The sequence below is a fragment of the Zonotrichia leucophrys genome, chromosome 3, assembly GCF_028769735.1.
Source record: "Zonotrichia leucophrys gambelii isolate GWCS_2022_RI chromosome 3, RI_Zleu_2.0, whole genome shotgun sequence".
Taxonomy (NCBI): domain Eukaryota; kingdom Metazoa; phylum Chordata; class Aves; order Passeriformes; family Passerellidae; genus Zonotrichia; species Zonotrichia leucophrys.
The window spans coordinates 77,649,486-77,664,460 of record NC_088172.1 but is presented as its reverse complement, the minus strand read 5'-3'; the positions used below and the strand labels follow the sequence as shown (position 1 = coordinate 77,664,460).

Genomic DNA, 14,975 nt, shown 5'->3' with positions numbered 1-14,975 from the left:
GGCCTTGCAATAGATGCTCAAGCTTCTAATACATGAGGAAAGTTTTCTTCCATGTAGGCTTATTGGTTGCATACTTTGTTTTCTCCAGTGTCCCTGAGCAGAATAACAGCAGAGGGAAGATACTCTGAGATGGCCTGCACATGCAAGGTCTGACTGAAGGCCAGGTCCCACTTCCCTTTTCGAGATGAGAGCACAGAGGGCAGTGAAAACCATGTGAAAGGACTCTCTACTCAGGTTGTTCTTAAAATGGTGCCTTTTTTCTACCATGCTTGAGCTAACCTGAAACCTCTGAAATTGCTCTGTGTACCCCATTCTCCTCACAGCCAAGTAGTTCTTGCTGTGCCTCCTTCTGAACACAGTTTAAATTTACGTACTTTGACTTAGCTCTTGCATTCACTGATGCTTTTTAAGACATCTGTCATTTTTCTCTTTGATTCCTCTTAACTTTATGAAGTAAATAAGAAAGAAGATATGAAGTAAGAATTAAGAAGACATGGACTAATTTTCTCCTTCCTTCTTTTTCTCTGGTAGACTCAAATAGGAGCAGAGGCTGAGAGAGGAATCCAAATCACTTGTTATCCTGATACTGCTAATCTGCAGTACCACAGAATTCCCTCTTCCTCCTTTATTTGGATGTGCCCACCTGGGTTATGAACGGAAGCAGGGACCTCACCCGTGCATGTCCTTCAGCAGCTTCCAAGGCCTCAGGCAAAAGCCAAGAAGAATTTGTTGATCTCCTCTCTACATAACCACACTTCATTGGCATCAGTCTCAGGAGGGAAGGATAGGAGAGAGCAGACCTGAGCAATAATTGGGAGCAGTAAGGAGCCCATCCTCCCCCAAGGTGGAGCCCAGCAGAGCAGGCAGAAATCATATCCTACATTGCCTCTGAGGCATTCACACCCCCTTCTGTTTAATTTTCCTTTCTGCATCAAACTTTAATAATATTCAGGTTCCAAGTCAGATCCCAAGTCATGCCTAGCTTGGGGTTTCCTTCTTTTCTAACCTAAATATTTTGTAATATTAGGAATAAAAACCGCATTTTTTGCATCATGCTTAAGCTTCATTAAGAAAAATATCACCTTGTATTTGTTTTGCTCTGTGTGCTGCAAGCGCTGTGTTACAATCTTAACTCACTTCAGAGTTCTGGGATTGTTCCTTTAAAGTACCTGATCCCATCTTTGGCAAACTTAGTAGCTTTCAGACAATTGTGACCACAGAAACTAAAGTGCTTTGTGGCTGGGAAGAATTCTTCCCACAATTTGCAAGGTAGATTATTGAGGTTATTGATGGATTCATTCCTTTGACACCTCCATGCTATAATGTGACAGTGTTAGCCCACACTGACCTAATGGTCATGGCTGTAATTTTGATACAAAATCCTCATTTTGTTTGCCCAAAAGATTCTCACCTCCACCATGTACTTTTAATTCAGTTACATAATTTTAGCCATTCAGTTCCATGGCTGAGACAAGCAACTTTGAAAGGACTAGAATGATTCCTGAACAGCTTAAGGAGCTGACCTTGTCCTAGATATGGACTCTAGTCCATTGTATGCTAGAGTCTTCTTGCATGATTAACATAAGACTGGTTTCACAACATTACCCCACTTGACAAATCCTCTCTGAGGATTACCTGTCCCCAGCCTCTCACAATCCCTCTCTCCTTAAAGGTTAAAAAATGCCAAATAACCTTCTCGTCTTCCAAACTTGTTTTTAAGTGGCAATTAGAAAGCAAACTAAGATCTGTACCATGTAACAGGGCATGAAGACAAATGACTCAGCTGGTGCAGAAGTGAGATTGGCAGGGGAGTCACTGCAGCAAGTCCCAGCCAGGACAGCCTGACCTCCCTTAAATTGCTCCTATTGCCATTGTAACAGAGGATCACAGCCTAACAGCATCCTCTCCAAAGAGGGACCCCCTGCTGCATGGCAAGTGCACACATCCTCTTTCAATAATGAAAAACTCTTATCCTGTGTGGAAAGGGTGAAACTCTAGAATGAAGACTAATACTCACACTCCTCTTGTGCCATGCCTTTATTGCACTGGGCATCTGCTGCCCCTCTGGATTTCAGTGGTGACTGGGAGTGTTCTGTGCAGGGTGTATCAATGCCAGAGAATGCAAACCCACCAGGATGAGGTCCTTGTGGCAGGTGGCAGAGTGCTGCTGCCTCCAGGTGTACTGTGGAAGCTAATGCTGTACTTTTCATCAAATTAAGAGAATTGGGAAAGCACTGACATGGCAGTCTCCTTATTCTGATGAACACTGTGCTAAAACAGATGTCCACTAAATAAAAAGTTTATTTATTTGCTTGTTTGTTCGTTTGTTGAGTGAATAGATTACCCTGGTCTCAAAGAGCACTCATTTGTCCCCAGTAGAACCAGTCCACTTGTCTGGGAGAAACTTCTGCTATTCCTAATTCTGAGTTTTCTGAACAGGAGATGCCCAGATGTAATTCATAATTATCACTTTGAGGTTTTGATAACATACCAAAGTCTTTTGAGTAACAAAATGAGGTGTGGTATTTTTTTTTTAATACCAGCAGTTAAAGATATAAAGAGGGTAGAGTAAATACATCATCATTAAATCAAGATTTAATAATTGATTAAATATGTCTTTATAAAATATGTATTTTTGCAACATCCAATATTATGATGATAGATGCAGGAGCCACAGAGAGGATTTCTGTAACTGAGGTTATGCAGAAGGTCAAATGAGATGGCCATAATGATCCCTTCTGGTCTTAAACTATCAATCAAAGGGCATTAAATTTTACTCACTGAGCTGGACATGTGATTATGCAAAACAGAAGTACAAGGATTTTCCTGCTTGTAAAGGGAGAACCTGGGAAGAATAATAACCCTGGGATAAAAATATTATGCTGACCTTCTTTCAGAGCACCTATAAAGTTACAGTGGGTCCTTTTAAGGTTAGCACAAGTATCCTGGTTATTCCAGATGAGATGAATGCTTACAATGGAGTAGATTATGAATATATAATTTATTCTATGACCTGAAATAACTTGGTATTTGGAAACCCTTTTGCATTTAGCTGCATGATGGACAATGAAAGATTGCTGTAGAGCTGTTGAAGTATTTTAATGAAGTCCATCCTCATATTTTGTTGTGATATTAGTCTATGCTTTTAACAACAGTGTATTGCAAAAGGAACCTTCTGTGATGCTTTTGTCTCATCATTACCCTCAAAACCCCTTTTCCTTTCACTGCACTGTAAAATAGCACCTGGTCTCTGTTGGATGTCTGGGTCTAGAAATTTGGATAAAGTGTTCCCCATGCTAAGATGCAAGAAACTGAAAGAAAGCACATTCATTTTGTCTGTTGGCTGGAGCTGCTTTTAAAAGCAGAGGAATGTGTGGGTGGAGATGTGAGAAGGAGATTTTGTACTGGCATATACATGTGTAAACAGATATTCAATGATTTGTAAAGAGCTGAGCTGTACAACACCCAAGAAATATACAATCTTTCCCCAAACCTCCAGTGTTTGAAAGTTGGTGGGTTCAGCTCCTGATGTTTGTTTTTGTCAGTAGGGCCACAGAATAAAGGTTTTTAAGGCTGTCTTTCAATCAGTGTAATTGATTTGCAGCCATTGATTAAATGGTCATGTGGACCACTGCAGGCAACTTTGGTTTGGGAGTGGGATGGAAATGGGAATCACCAATGTCTACAAGCACACGCTAAATTGTATTGTCAATCAAATGGCCAAAGGCTTCAGTATTTTTTCTGCTAGACTTGGAAAGGAGAGTGGTGTTTGCAGCAGGTGAAATTGTCCTGGAAGTCTCAAAAACATCTCAATTTTATTTTTGTCTTGCTCTGCTAGCCTAGTTCAGTTTTCTTAGGTTTTGATGTTATATCTGGCACTGTACGTCAAAGGAGAGGGTTTCCATTACACAATTTCTGTGTCAAGTTAGATCTTTTCAGTGATTGACACTGTTCAAGGAAACTTGTATGAATGTGATTTTATGGATTTAATGAGTTTTATGAGTCTCTTTTCATAGAGAAATTATGCATTCTGTCGGGGCACAGGATTTCCTGCATCACTGAAGGCTTCAGCTGCTCAGCAAGATTCACAGAGCAAAAGTTAGACATCTGTAATCCTGGTCCCTCATGTATTTTCTAGATCTAAGCCAAGAATGAAAAATTGAACCTTGACAGTTCTTTCCAGGAGTGAGTATTGTGAGTTTGTGAGATTATCACAACCCAGGCAAAATGAGATTTCTCTTGTGGCTCTTTGGGTCTGATGGGATTTCTGTGGAGGTGGAAGTAACAGCAGATGTAGCTCAAACATCCTTGTTGGCTGACTAGGAGCTAGGGCAGGATTGGGGAGAGGGGAGGCCTGAGCAAAAGAGATGAGTGGAAGTGATAGCCTGCTAGGAGGACCAAGAAAGAAAGCTGTTGATTCACTGAGAAGCTCCTTACTTGGGAGCCAAGCAATATATAAATATCAGGGATGGTTAGAAAAGAGAAGCTGAGGAGCAAATGCCAGGGAATTCTGATTGAATTCTAAAGGGCATTAGAGAAAGCACCCTGGCCTCACACACTGGAGACCCATAACACCACGGCCTCATGTAAACCTTTACTTTTGAGTGATTTTATTTTTTTTGTCAGGGTTGTATCATCTTTTATTTTTCATTGGGAGTTTTCACTAACAAAACTGTACCTGGTGAAAGATTTTTGGAGTGCATTGGTAGAGTACACTGATTCCTGTCACTGCAAGCAATATTTTGCTTTCAAATCAGACTCTGAAACACTAGTCTCAGAGTCTATTATTAATTCTTGATGTCATTAAGAGATGTCTTCTTGTCTGTGATGCACTGACATTTATTTTATAAGGCACTGACATGATTAGAGCTTTCATTCGATTTTCTAGCCAATGTGCTGGCACAGGGTTCCCAAGAGTTATGTTTAAAGTTAGCTTTCTAAGTTTGTGCTTCAGTCATCTATAAATGAAATAATTTCTTAATATTTTAACACCCAGTTTGGCAGCTTTCATCTTCTCAAGTCTTGCTTTGGCCTGACCACTTGCTTCAGTGCCCAGTAAGATTACTCTTGGCCTTCTTCCCAAGAAAGGCCCTTCAGCACTGTTCCAAATAGAGCCAAGGAGAGCTGAATAGGCTGAAAAAGAGGCAACTGCTGTCTGTGCAGTCCTTCCTCATCTGTTTAATCACAGTCTGGATCCCCTGTGTGCTAAACCTGCAGCTTGCACCTTAGGGGTAGAGAGGGAGTCACTGGGAATGCAGCAGGCACAGGTCAAAGGAGTGAGACTGGTAACAGTAAGGGATCTAAAGTCTGCAGCAGAGCCTGCCTCTCCAAGAGAATCTCATGTATTCCTCTATGCAGTCATCCATAAAAATATCTAAAAATATCTTCAAACTTTTCAGTTCAGTCTGGTCTGACTTTTTAGGGGCCAAATTTGATACCTGCATATTATTTGTGTGACCTGGTTCTTTTACCTGCACTGGATAGCCTCTTGAAGAACATTTGATGTTTCCACCGAGAGTAAGGAGTAAATGAGGAGAGTAGCTAGGCTATATGAGGCTATAAAAATATATTTCTTACCCTTCAGAATGAAATACTACAGCTCTTTCTGAACTCTTGGCCTTTTTTCACACTGGGATGTTTACAAAGTGTCATAAGATTTTAGTCTTTAGATCCTGAGTGTCTTAAAAGAGGTGCACTTTACACCAAATGCAAAGGACCTCAAAAGCAGACCTTACATGTTTAGTCTGGATGTGCAGAAGCAGACTGTTTCACTGCTCATGCCTCAGTGCATTAACTAATCTTTAAAGAACAGGGATTAAGGAGAAGCTTTGCTCATGAACAGGTTAGCCCTGGCTGTCTAGCACAGTCTGCAAAAACTCATTCAGATTCCTCAGAGGTGTCTAGTGCTGATCACTGTCCAGAGACAGGACACTGGACTAAATGGACCATAGGTGTGACCAGGGCCACAGTTCTCAGGTAAATTTCCACTGCAAAATGATACCACTCTCTTGATTTGTGAGGTTTTCTGGTGTTTGTTTGTTTTCTATTCCTTCCATGTGCATTATGAGTTGTTCTTTCTGTTGATGTATGGATACTGGTGTGTAGTAAGTTGAACAAGATTCCTCCTCTTTTATAGTCAGTGCTCATCTTTTCCCTGGCTCTGTCTAGGAGCCTCTTCAACCAAGAGAGGCAGAAGAAAATGAGGGTCTCTGTGCCAGGAGGGCTAGAGAGAGGAACCCACTGGTTAATGGGAAAAGTTAATCAATCTGCATGAGTTCTTTTATCTCAGTTCAAGTTTTATTTAGACATTACAATACTGTTCAGTACAAAGGGAGAACTACTACTACTTTTTTGCCAACAGCATTAGAAATAATACCATTTAACATGGGCAACCCCTGTACATGTTCTTCTCTTTGTCATTTAATTTTCTAAAACATAGCAAGGAAGAAATGTTTCCAGTATTAAATAGAACAAATGAAGCTGACAGTGCTATTAAAATCATAGAATGGTTTAGGTCAGAAAAGACTTTTGAGCTCATCAAACCCAACTGTTAACACAGCACTGCCAAATCCACCACTAAACTGTGTCCCTAAGCAGCACATATGGTTTTTATCTATCTTTCCCTACATCGATACAGATATATATGACTTCCACTATAACATTTCAAGCATCGGCACCACCTGAGAGCTCAACTGCGGCTTATGCATTTTGCAGTAAAATTTCTCTCCTCTTCTGTCTTCCCTCCTCTTCCTCCGCCCCCAGAGGACTGACAGGCTTTCTACTGACAAATGTTGAGTGTAGCTCCTGAGGATTTAGCATGTCAGGCTGTGTCTACACAGCTTAGGTTTCTATTATTATGCAATGGCTTAGAGGGCAGTGCTTTGCCACATAATTACAGCGCCAATCTCTGTTAGGACCCGGAGTTTGGATGCCTCTTTCTATATCAGCTATTTGCCTCCTGCCCGCTTAGGACTCCTCCCTGACACTCATACTTGTTTATTAGCTTCTTTTTGTACCCTTGTTTCATCTGGTTTCTGGTTTTCTTCCCTTTCCTACGGAGCATATTTGTTTATTTCAGAGGTGAGGAGTCTGACTGAGTCGTGCCTGCACGGATTCCTATGCAGTACAAAGCACTTGCTGCATGTTGCATCGTCAGAAGAGGTAAGAAGAAATTCCTGAAGCTGCCTGCTAGTTCTCTCGGGTTTTTCACTCTCTATCTTTTTTTTTTCCTTCTTTTTTTTCCTTTTTTTTTTTTTTTTTTTTTTTTCCTGTGTGTGCACATTGCTTGTCTTACAAGCCGTGCAGGCTCTGCCATCTAGAGCACTTTGTGAGATCACTCCACTTTGCTGTTTTTCCTTCTCCCATCCCTGCGTGTGACTGTGTGTGTCTGTCTCTCTCTGCCTCTCTTCCCCCCCGCGGTAGGGCTCGGTCCCCCACCCCACACACACACACACACACACACACACACACACAGGAGCTGGGCTTGCTTGTATGAACTTGAAGACTTGCAGTCTGAAATGCATGTGTTACCTTGGGATGCACTAGGATCAGAATGCTCAAAAAGCCTGCAGGCTGCTTAGTCCTCCAAGACTGGGTTTTTTAAATCACACAGGAAAAGGACAAGTTATTCACTCTTTTTTATTCTCTTTCTTTTTCTGTTTTTTCTCTTTCCTTTTTTTTGTGCTTTGGATATTACTGAACAAGGAGTCTCAGGGACTCTCGGACTTCACTGAATCAGGCTGCGTCTGACAAACAATCTTGTCTACATTTTGGTTTGCTAGAGATCAACTGGGATTTTTCTGATTCTATCTTCTTTTGAAAAAAGGATGCATGGAATAGAAAGAAGGTCTAAGTGCCTGTCTGAGACTATTTTACCAAACCTGGGATAAATGTTACTTCTCAAAGGTAAGTGCAAGGTTTTTGTCCTATGTCTGTATGAACAGTGTAGTTATAAACTATAAATAGATATCTACCCAAAGCATTTTATAGACAGCTACCTTTGATGGCAAAAATGTCTCAGTCGTGTATCTTAAAGGATTGGTGAAATATATAACTTTATCTCTCTTTTCATGTTAGCTTAGATAAGATTGTTCATGTACAGTAATGGATCTCAGTTTGGTTTCTGCCTCTCATGGTATGAAAAGGCATTTCAAAACCAATATTGTTTTAGAGTCAATAGGATTTTTAATGATAGTTTTTAAACAGTGATGGAAAATGATGAAAAGGGTAATAATTTGGTTTCTGAAGGAGGACTTGAGGAATAGAGTAAAGCTGTGAAAGCAATTTCAGCTTTCTGAGGAATTAGTAAATCTTACAAAGATAAGGAACAACTTTCCTGGACAGATCAACTCTGCTCTGTATAAAACAGGAGAGTAAAAGTGAGGACCTTGGCAAATGTCATTTGAAGAAACAAATGAAGGCATAGGAGCAGCTAGAGAAGGGAAGGCAGTGAGGGGTGTGGAGGGGCAGTGGGCTCCACTTTGGTGTCTGCTGTCACAGAGGCTGTTGTTCTTGGTGAGGTGATGCCACTGGTGATGGATGTCCAGAGCTGGCAAGGTGGGCATGTGGGGGACGGGGTACACAAACAGGTATATGCTCTGTCATGTCTGTCTGACGTCAGCAGACATATGTGCTCTCAGCAAGATTAAATACACTGAGAATTGGGGTGGGGGAAGCATCTAAGTGGCAGCACAGTACAAGACATAGCAAAATGGGAACTGAATCTCTCTCTGATTTGCAAGGATGTATGTACATGCTTGGGACACAAGGCAAGTGCATGACTGAATAAAAGAAAGGAACTAATGGGTTAAAAGAAATTGGCAGTGAAGTCAACAAGTCCCAGTATGGCAGATTAGCCACTGGAAATGTAAAATGGTCAGTTGTGGTAGTGTATGTAAGAAAGGGTTCTTAAACTGGGTAACTACTACCTACACAGAAGAGACAAATAATATTGATTTAAAGCAAGAATAATTTTCACTTTTCAGACTGCCTGATCTAGTATTTTAGGGGCAGTGCCATGAAGATATTAAGAAAAATAAGGTTTATTTTATCTATTCCACCTTTGGGATTACTATGACAGAAAAACTCTTTTGATGAGAAGAGGGAGGGAAACAGTAAGCATCATATCCTTCTATAAACTCACAGTTAATTAAATCTTTTGATATCTCTTAACTTTATAATACAATGTTCAGCTTGTGTAAGTCCAGCAGATGCAACACAATTGTCATGGGGATTTTTCTGTTCCTCCAGAAAGAGGAAACATTGTCATGCAGGGGATCAATTTCTTATTGGACCTTGATGTGTACAGAGATCGTATTGGGGCAAATTTAGGCTTGTGATGAGAAAGAAGAGAGACAAATAATTACTTCCACTCCTGCTGTGTTTCAGGCTGGTTGCAGTCCCCTTGTTTACAGCTTGCTCTGTGTCAGTGGTGAGTTTGCATTGCCCAGGGATCACCACTTGAGCACAACAGAGCGCTTCTCGCGTGCGCTCTGCTCGGAGCTGCCGTGCCACAGCAGCACCAAGAAGAGCTCAGACCTTCCCTGAAACTGCTTCTGATTCTACAGGAGAGAGGGGATGCAAAAAATAAAAAAAACAGCAAAAATTTCATGCTGAATTTTCTTAACCCATGAAACCCCCGCAAAGATCTGCATCACCCCTTGGCTCAGAGACAGTGTCTGATCTGCGCTGCCCAGCACAGCTCTGGTTTCTTTAGGGCAGCTCTGGACCAGGTGTGCCCCAGTATCTGGCTGCGTAGGGCACTGGCATGCAGGGAAGCTGGCTCCCCTTGGTGCACCATAAAGGGTGAGAAATGTAACCCAGACCCAGAGCCCCTGTTTGCTGCTGTCCTCTCTGCCCCATGCTGCACTTCACAGCTTCGGTGCTTCTTGTTTAAATTTACAACTGGGCCGTTACTGACCATTTTTCCTAAGGGAAGTACAAATGGCACATGTAGCCTTGCCCCTTAGCCTGCACTTTGCCTGCTGCTCAGGTGCACCCGAGCTGACAGCTCCCAGCAATCCTGATCAGAGTGCTTCTGCTCCCCCTCTCTGCTGAGGAATCTGACCACTGACTCAAGTTTGCAATGTAATGGTTAGAGACACATCTGATCCGCCCCCTCCTCCCAGTTCTCTCCTTTTTTTTTTTTTTTTTTTTTTTTTTTTTTTTTTTTTTTTGCTCGTGGGCAAAAAGCAAAATGGGAGGCTGATTCAAAATTATCAAGGTTTAACTCGTAGTAGGCGGAAATATTCTTCAAGTGACTTAACTCCCTGCTGAAAAACCTGTGGACTGAAAACCCCTGAGGCTGCATTTGCTACCCACCCTCACAGAGGTGAGGGAGGGGATGATGACTGTGCCTGTTCACTCCCAAATCCCGTTTTGCATTGCTAATGCATTTCTGCCTTGACCTACAAAGATCACCTGTGGGAGAAGAGGGCTAATTTGTTCCAGCTGTGTACTCAGGTTTTTGGGTTTTTTTCCTGGTCTGAGCGCTCAGCCTTTCTTCATGTTTGTCCAATGTGCTGTCACGGGTTTGTTTTTGTGGAGAGGCTAATTATCTTCTAGGTGCTGAACTGAAAACTCTTTTTGAAGGAAGACATCTGTGGCTCCTTCAAACCAGTCCAGATGATTCTGAAATTTGTTGTCCAACACCAAATAGGCCGTAGCTTGTATTCTCTTTTCCCTCTTTTGTTTTACCATGTAGAATTTGACTAGTTCTAGCAACTAATTCTAGCAACTAAGGATCTCACCAAGGGGCTGGGATTTTCTCTGTCACTGTCCAGAGGCCACATGTGCTTGGATAGGGCTGAACACTGCCCAGTTACGGACTGAAACTTGTGACAAAAGACAAGGTTTCATCTGAGTGCACCAGAATAAAAACAAACGCCACAAATCACAAATCAGCCTGATGCAGTGCTGCAGTGAAGGGCCAGCTGTTACTCTCTGCCCAACTCAGCTCCACCTGGGATGCACAGAGAGAGAGGAAAGCCTGTAAGTCATAATTCTGATTCTAGGAACTCAAACTACCTCCTGCATGGCTAAATGATAAACCTTGGCACGAAATTAACATACATAAATGTGTCATTAGAAGGCTCACAGTGATGTGACATGGAAAAATGGGAAAAGATTGTGTCATTTAGAAGCATCTCTGCATCCCTTGGATCAGCGATTGTCACCATAATTCAGAATATTGATATGACATTTTTACTGATTTTTCTCTCTTCCTGTCATTTTCTTTGTCTTACCCACAATATGGGTCTCTGATAATATCCTCATCTTTATGGAAAAACATTGGTGACAAATCCAGGATACCAACTTCAGCATATAAAATGAGCAGCAGCAGTAGAAGTCAGAAAACATCTTTTCAGTTAAAAAAATGCTGATTTGAAAACATGGGAGAAAGAAAAAGATGTGCTGTCAGGGTCTGCCCCCATGCAGAATCACTATTGACCTACATAGAAGGCAGAGCTGAGTGGGAGTTTTCTAGTATAAATGTTTTTTGTTTCTGCAGGAAAAGGTATTTTTAACAGACAGAAACATGATTGGGAAATGGTCAGTCTTCAGAATTTCCTGACTAAAAAACTGTAGAAACAACATTTCTAGAACACTTTACCTTACATTCTTTCTGGAAGATAATTTTTTATTACTTCTTTCCAGTTCATGCATTTTGCATAAAAACTGAAAATAATTCATACAAAACTTTATCATAAAACCCCATTTTTCTAAATGACAAGCAAATCTGTGAGCTGAACTGGAATTAAGCATTTCTGGCTCATTAGAAGGCTTACATACCTTCAGATTGGGACAAGGATACTGTAGACATTGTCGTTTTGACTCAAGGAACCAAAAGACTTTTGCCTGCCAAGCCTTACCTGGAAATCAATTTATTTCACCAAATTGGATTATTTTAGGGGTGTCTTGGCAACAAATGCTGTGAGATATCAAGGCCTCTGAGACCTTGCTCTTGAAGTAATTTCTCCAGCTATGGAAAACTTATGCATTGAGAGGATATGGCAGCTAAATAACAGGTAGGAGGGGATAGCTGCAGCAATAGTATAAGCAGTACAATGGAGCATTTAGGAGGCTTCTGCTAATCACACCTCAAGAAGGAACAGGTCTCTAATCCTCTGAAAGATCTGCTGCCACTGTGGGGTTATGGAAAAAGGTGAGATAAGGAGAGGGTCCTGGAATAGCTGTAAATCCAGGGTCCTGGACAATGGTTGGTCAGAAGGTGAGAGGTAGGGCTGGTGCATCCCAGTGCACAGCAAGGCAGATTCTGAGCAGAACAGAAGCTGGATTAAGGATAAAATCAACAGAAAGTAGATGATGGCTGAAAGCACCTTGTCTATTTTAATAGAGCTAATGTTGCACTGAAAATCCCTGGAAAACACGTGTGTGTGGCACTGGTGCAGAAAATCACCAGTGTGACTCTTTTCCTGAAGCCAGAAGAGGTAAGTGAGAGTGGTGCATAGATCTTTATGTGCAGGACTGAGACTCATGGCTGCAGTTGTCCAGTTAGGACAGGAGAGTTTGAGCTGACTTGGCTGGGAGAAGGAAAGACTATGAAAAACCTAAATCTAATCAAGTGACATGGATTGTGGTGACCAGGCATGATTGAGGTTGGAGGAAATACATGCATTGGTGGACAAGTAAGGAATTTTTCCTCCTCTGTCTTTAGAGCAGCAATTTGCTTTAACAGGCTGAGGAGCAAAGGGGCTCAAAATGGCACCAGTCACCAAGAGCGCTTAGCCATTCCTTTGTGGTGTCTAAGCTCCTCAGGAAAGCTTCAGTCTACAGTTGGTCAGAATGAGTAATCCTCCTTTTGTTACAGCCAAAAGATAAAAACTAAGAATGGGAAAGGAAAAGAGGATGTCTTAAACATGCCACATCCTCTGCTGCAGTGGCAGGATGGATAGGCTGTGATTATCAGCAAGAGAGAGGCACCTGTATTGGTGCTACAAAGGAAGAACTGGCTGTACCAGGATTTAAATTAGATCCCTCAGTTAACAGCCTTTAAAAAAAATCTATCTGCCCTTTCAGTACAGAATGAAAACAATGAGCAGTCAAATGGCAAAAGGAAAAGTCGAATGAAAGAAGTGCCTGTCATGGCTTGTTCAGCATTCCCTGTCTGGTTTAAAAGTAGCCAACAACAAATGTCTGTCTCCTTAGAGATAAATATCAAAACCTTCCCAATCATTTCAGGAGATATTTCATCTCCTTCCCTTTGTGAATATTCCTGTGAATAGCTAAACACATGGGATACCCAGAAAGCTCTGCATGGTTTGGATGTGAAACAAGAATGCTAAACTAAGAAAGAAAAAGGCCAAACTGTATTGATAGAAAATAAATTATCTGGACTGAGACCATTTTGTTGATTTCCTAAATTGAGGAGTAGTTGGCATTTTGTATGACTTATCTTTAGTGTAAGTGAATGTTATCACTGCTGCTGGCAGATATTTACTGTATATTGTTTTTTAAATAAGGGTACAACATTGATTACTTGCTCTCCAAACTATTGACTGCACTTTCTCCCTGTTGTCAGGTCAGATAACTTATCTCCTCTGGAAATGTTCAGTAGAAAAATGGGAAAATGTGTTTGTTCCCAGAAACTCTCATGAAGAAGAGGATCAAAGGGTTTTGTGTTTTTCTGGTTTGGGGGGGTTTTTTTGAAAGCTGCTTAAAATCAAAATATCTTGTAATTATCTCTGAAAATTGATAAATTCCTCTGTGAGATATATGAACATTCACTAATCCCATTTCACATGACCAAGTAGCCCACTGAGCCATGAATTCTTCAGTTGACACCCACTTTGGAAGGACAGTATGTTCTTTCCTTAATAGTGCAACTACATCTTCTGTTCATGGCTCCACAAATGCATTTTGGCAGTGATACCTTCTTGAGATGAGGGGGAAGGTTGTTCATGGACTTCACAGTTCTGCTATGTGGCCAGGAGTCTCACAGAGAATGAGATTTCCTCTGTCCATGGTTTCCCATCACCCTACCCTGACTGGACCCAACAGGCCTCTGGCTGATGGGAGAAGTTTCAGGGGCATTAATTAATAATGTTTTCTTTCAGATCCAGGGGTGGGTGGCAGCAGTTTCATGTGAACTGGAGAGAATTGGTCATACTGACAGAGAGCTGGAGCAAAGAAGCTGAAGTGCAGCCTGATGCATATTCATGACAGCAAATACCCTGAGAGCAGAGAGAGTAACACTGGGAGAAAAATTGGAGAAATTTGGGTAGGATGAGGGGGAAGACAGAAAGCAAAAACAGCTGTGGTAAAGCTAAGAAGATGTTTCTGTGTCTCTTTAGTTATTTGTATGTCACTTTTTTCCACTGAGCCAGAATACCAGGCAAGGCTAAAAACAGACAAATGATGTGTGTCACTGGTCACACTGCTTATAGCTGATACCTCTCTCAGCCACTCAAGGCTGTTTTATTTTTTACATCTAACCTGTTTTAGCATTTTGGTGAACATGAGAAAAAGCCCTTTGTGCATTTGTTCCTGATGTCTCAGTCTTTCACCTCCCTGGATCAGTGAGTTAAGAAGCTATTTTTTTTTTTTTCCTCAGAACTGAACACAAAGAGTTTCTTATCATCAGCTAATACTTATAACCACTCAATTCCTAGTAGAACCTAGCAACAAGCTTTCAAGTTTATGTGAGAGACCCTCTAAAATACACTAGTCCCTCTTCTTATGATATCTTTTCCAGAGAGTGCGCAACTGATGGGCTGAGATCTTTCCCTTCTGTGCTGGATGTCTGATGGCTGCATTTCATGATCACCTTAGGGTTTTTATTTACCTCTTTTACAACTTTTTCATTTGTCTAATGCTATGAGCAGCAAAACAAAGGTCTGTGAGACCTTGTGGGTCTATGTCTCACAAAACCTCGCTACATTTTGGATTGTGTCAAGAAAACTAACAAATCCATCCTCTTCTAAGAAGGCTGAGATAGGACACAGTGAATTTCTGTG

General features: G+C 41.4%; 1 protein-coding gene across 5 annotated transcripts in view; it reads left to right on the top strand.

The window, feature by feature from the left end:
* Positions 1-6,791: 6,791 nt before the first annotated feature.
* Positions 6,792-14,975, top strand: part of LRFN2 (leucine rich repeat and fibronectin type III domain containing 2) — a 166,843-nt gene continuing 158,659 nt past the window's right edge. For 2 of the 5 annotated variants that reach the window (XM_064708917.1, XM_064708922.1), the window contains exons 1-2: positions 6,792-7,161; positions 7,705-7,905. The gene's annotated coding sequence lies outside the window, so the exon portion shown is untranslated. Of the gene's footprint in view, positions 7,162-7,307; positions 7,906-8,533; positions 8,557-10,941; positions 10,990-14,975 lie in introns of those variants that run through there. The other 3 variants (XM_064708918.1, XM_064708921.1, XM_064708919.1) reach the window with 3 other exon arrangements.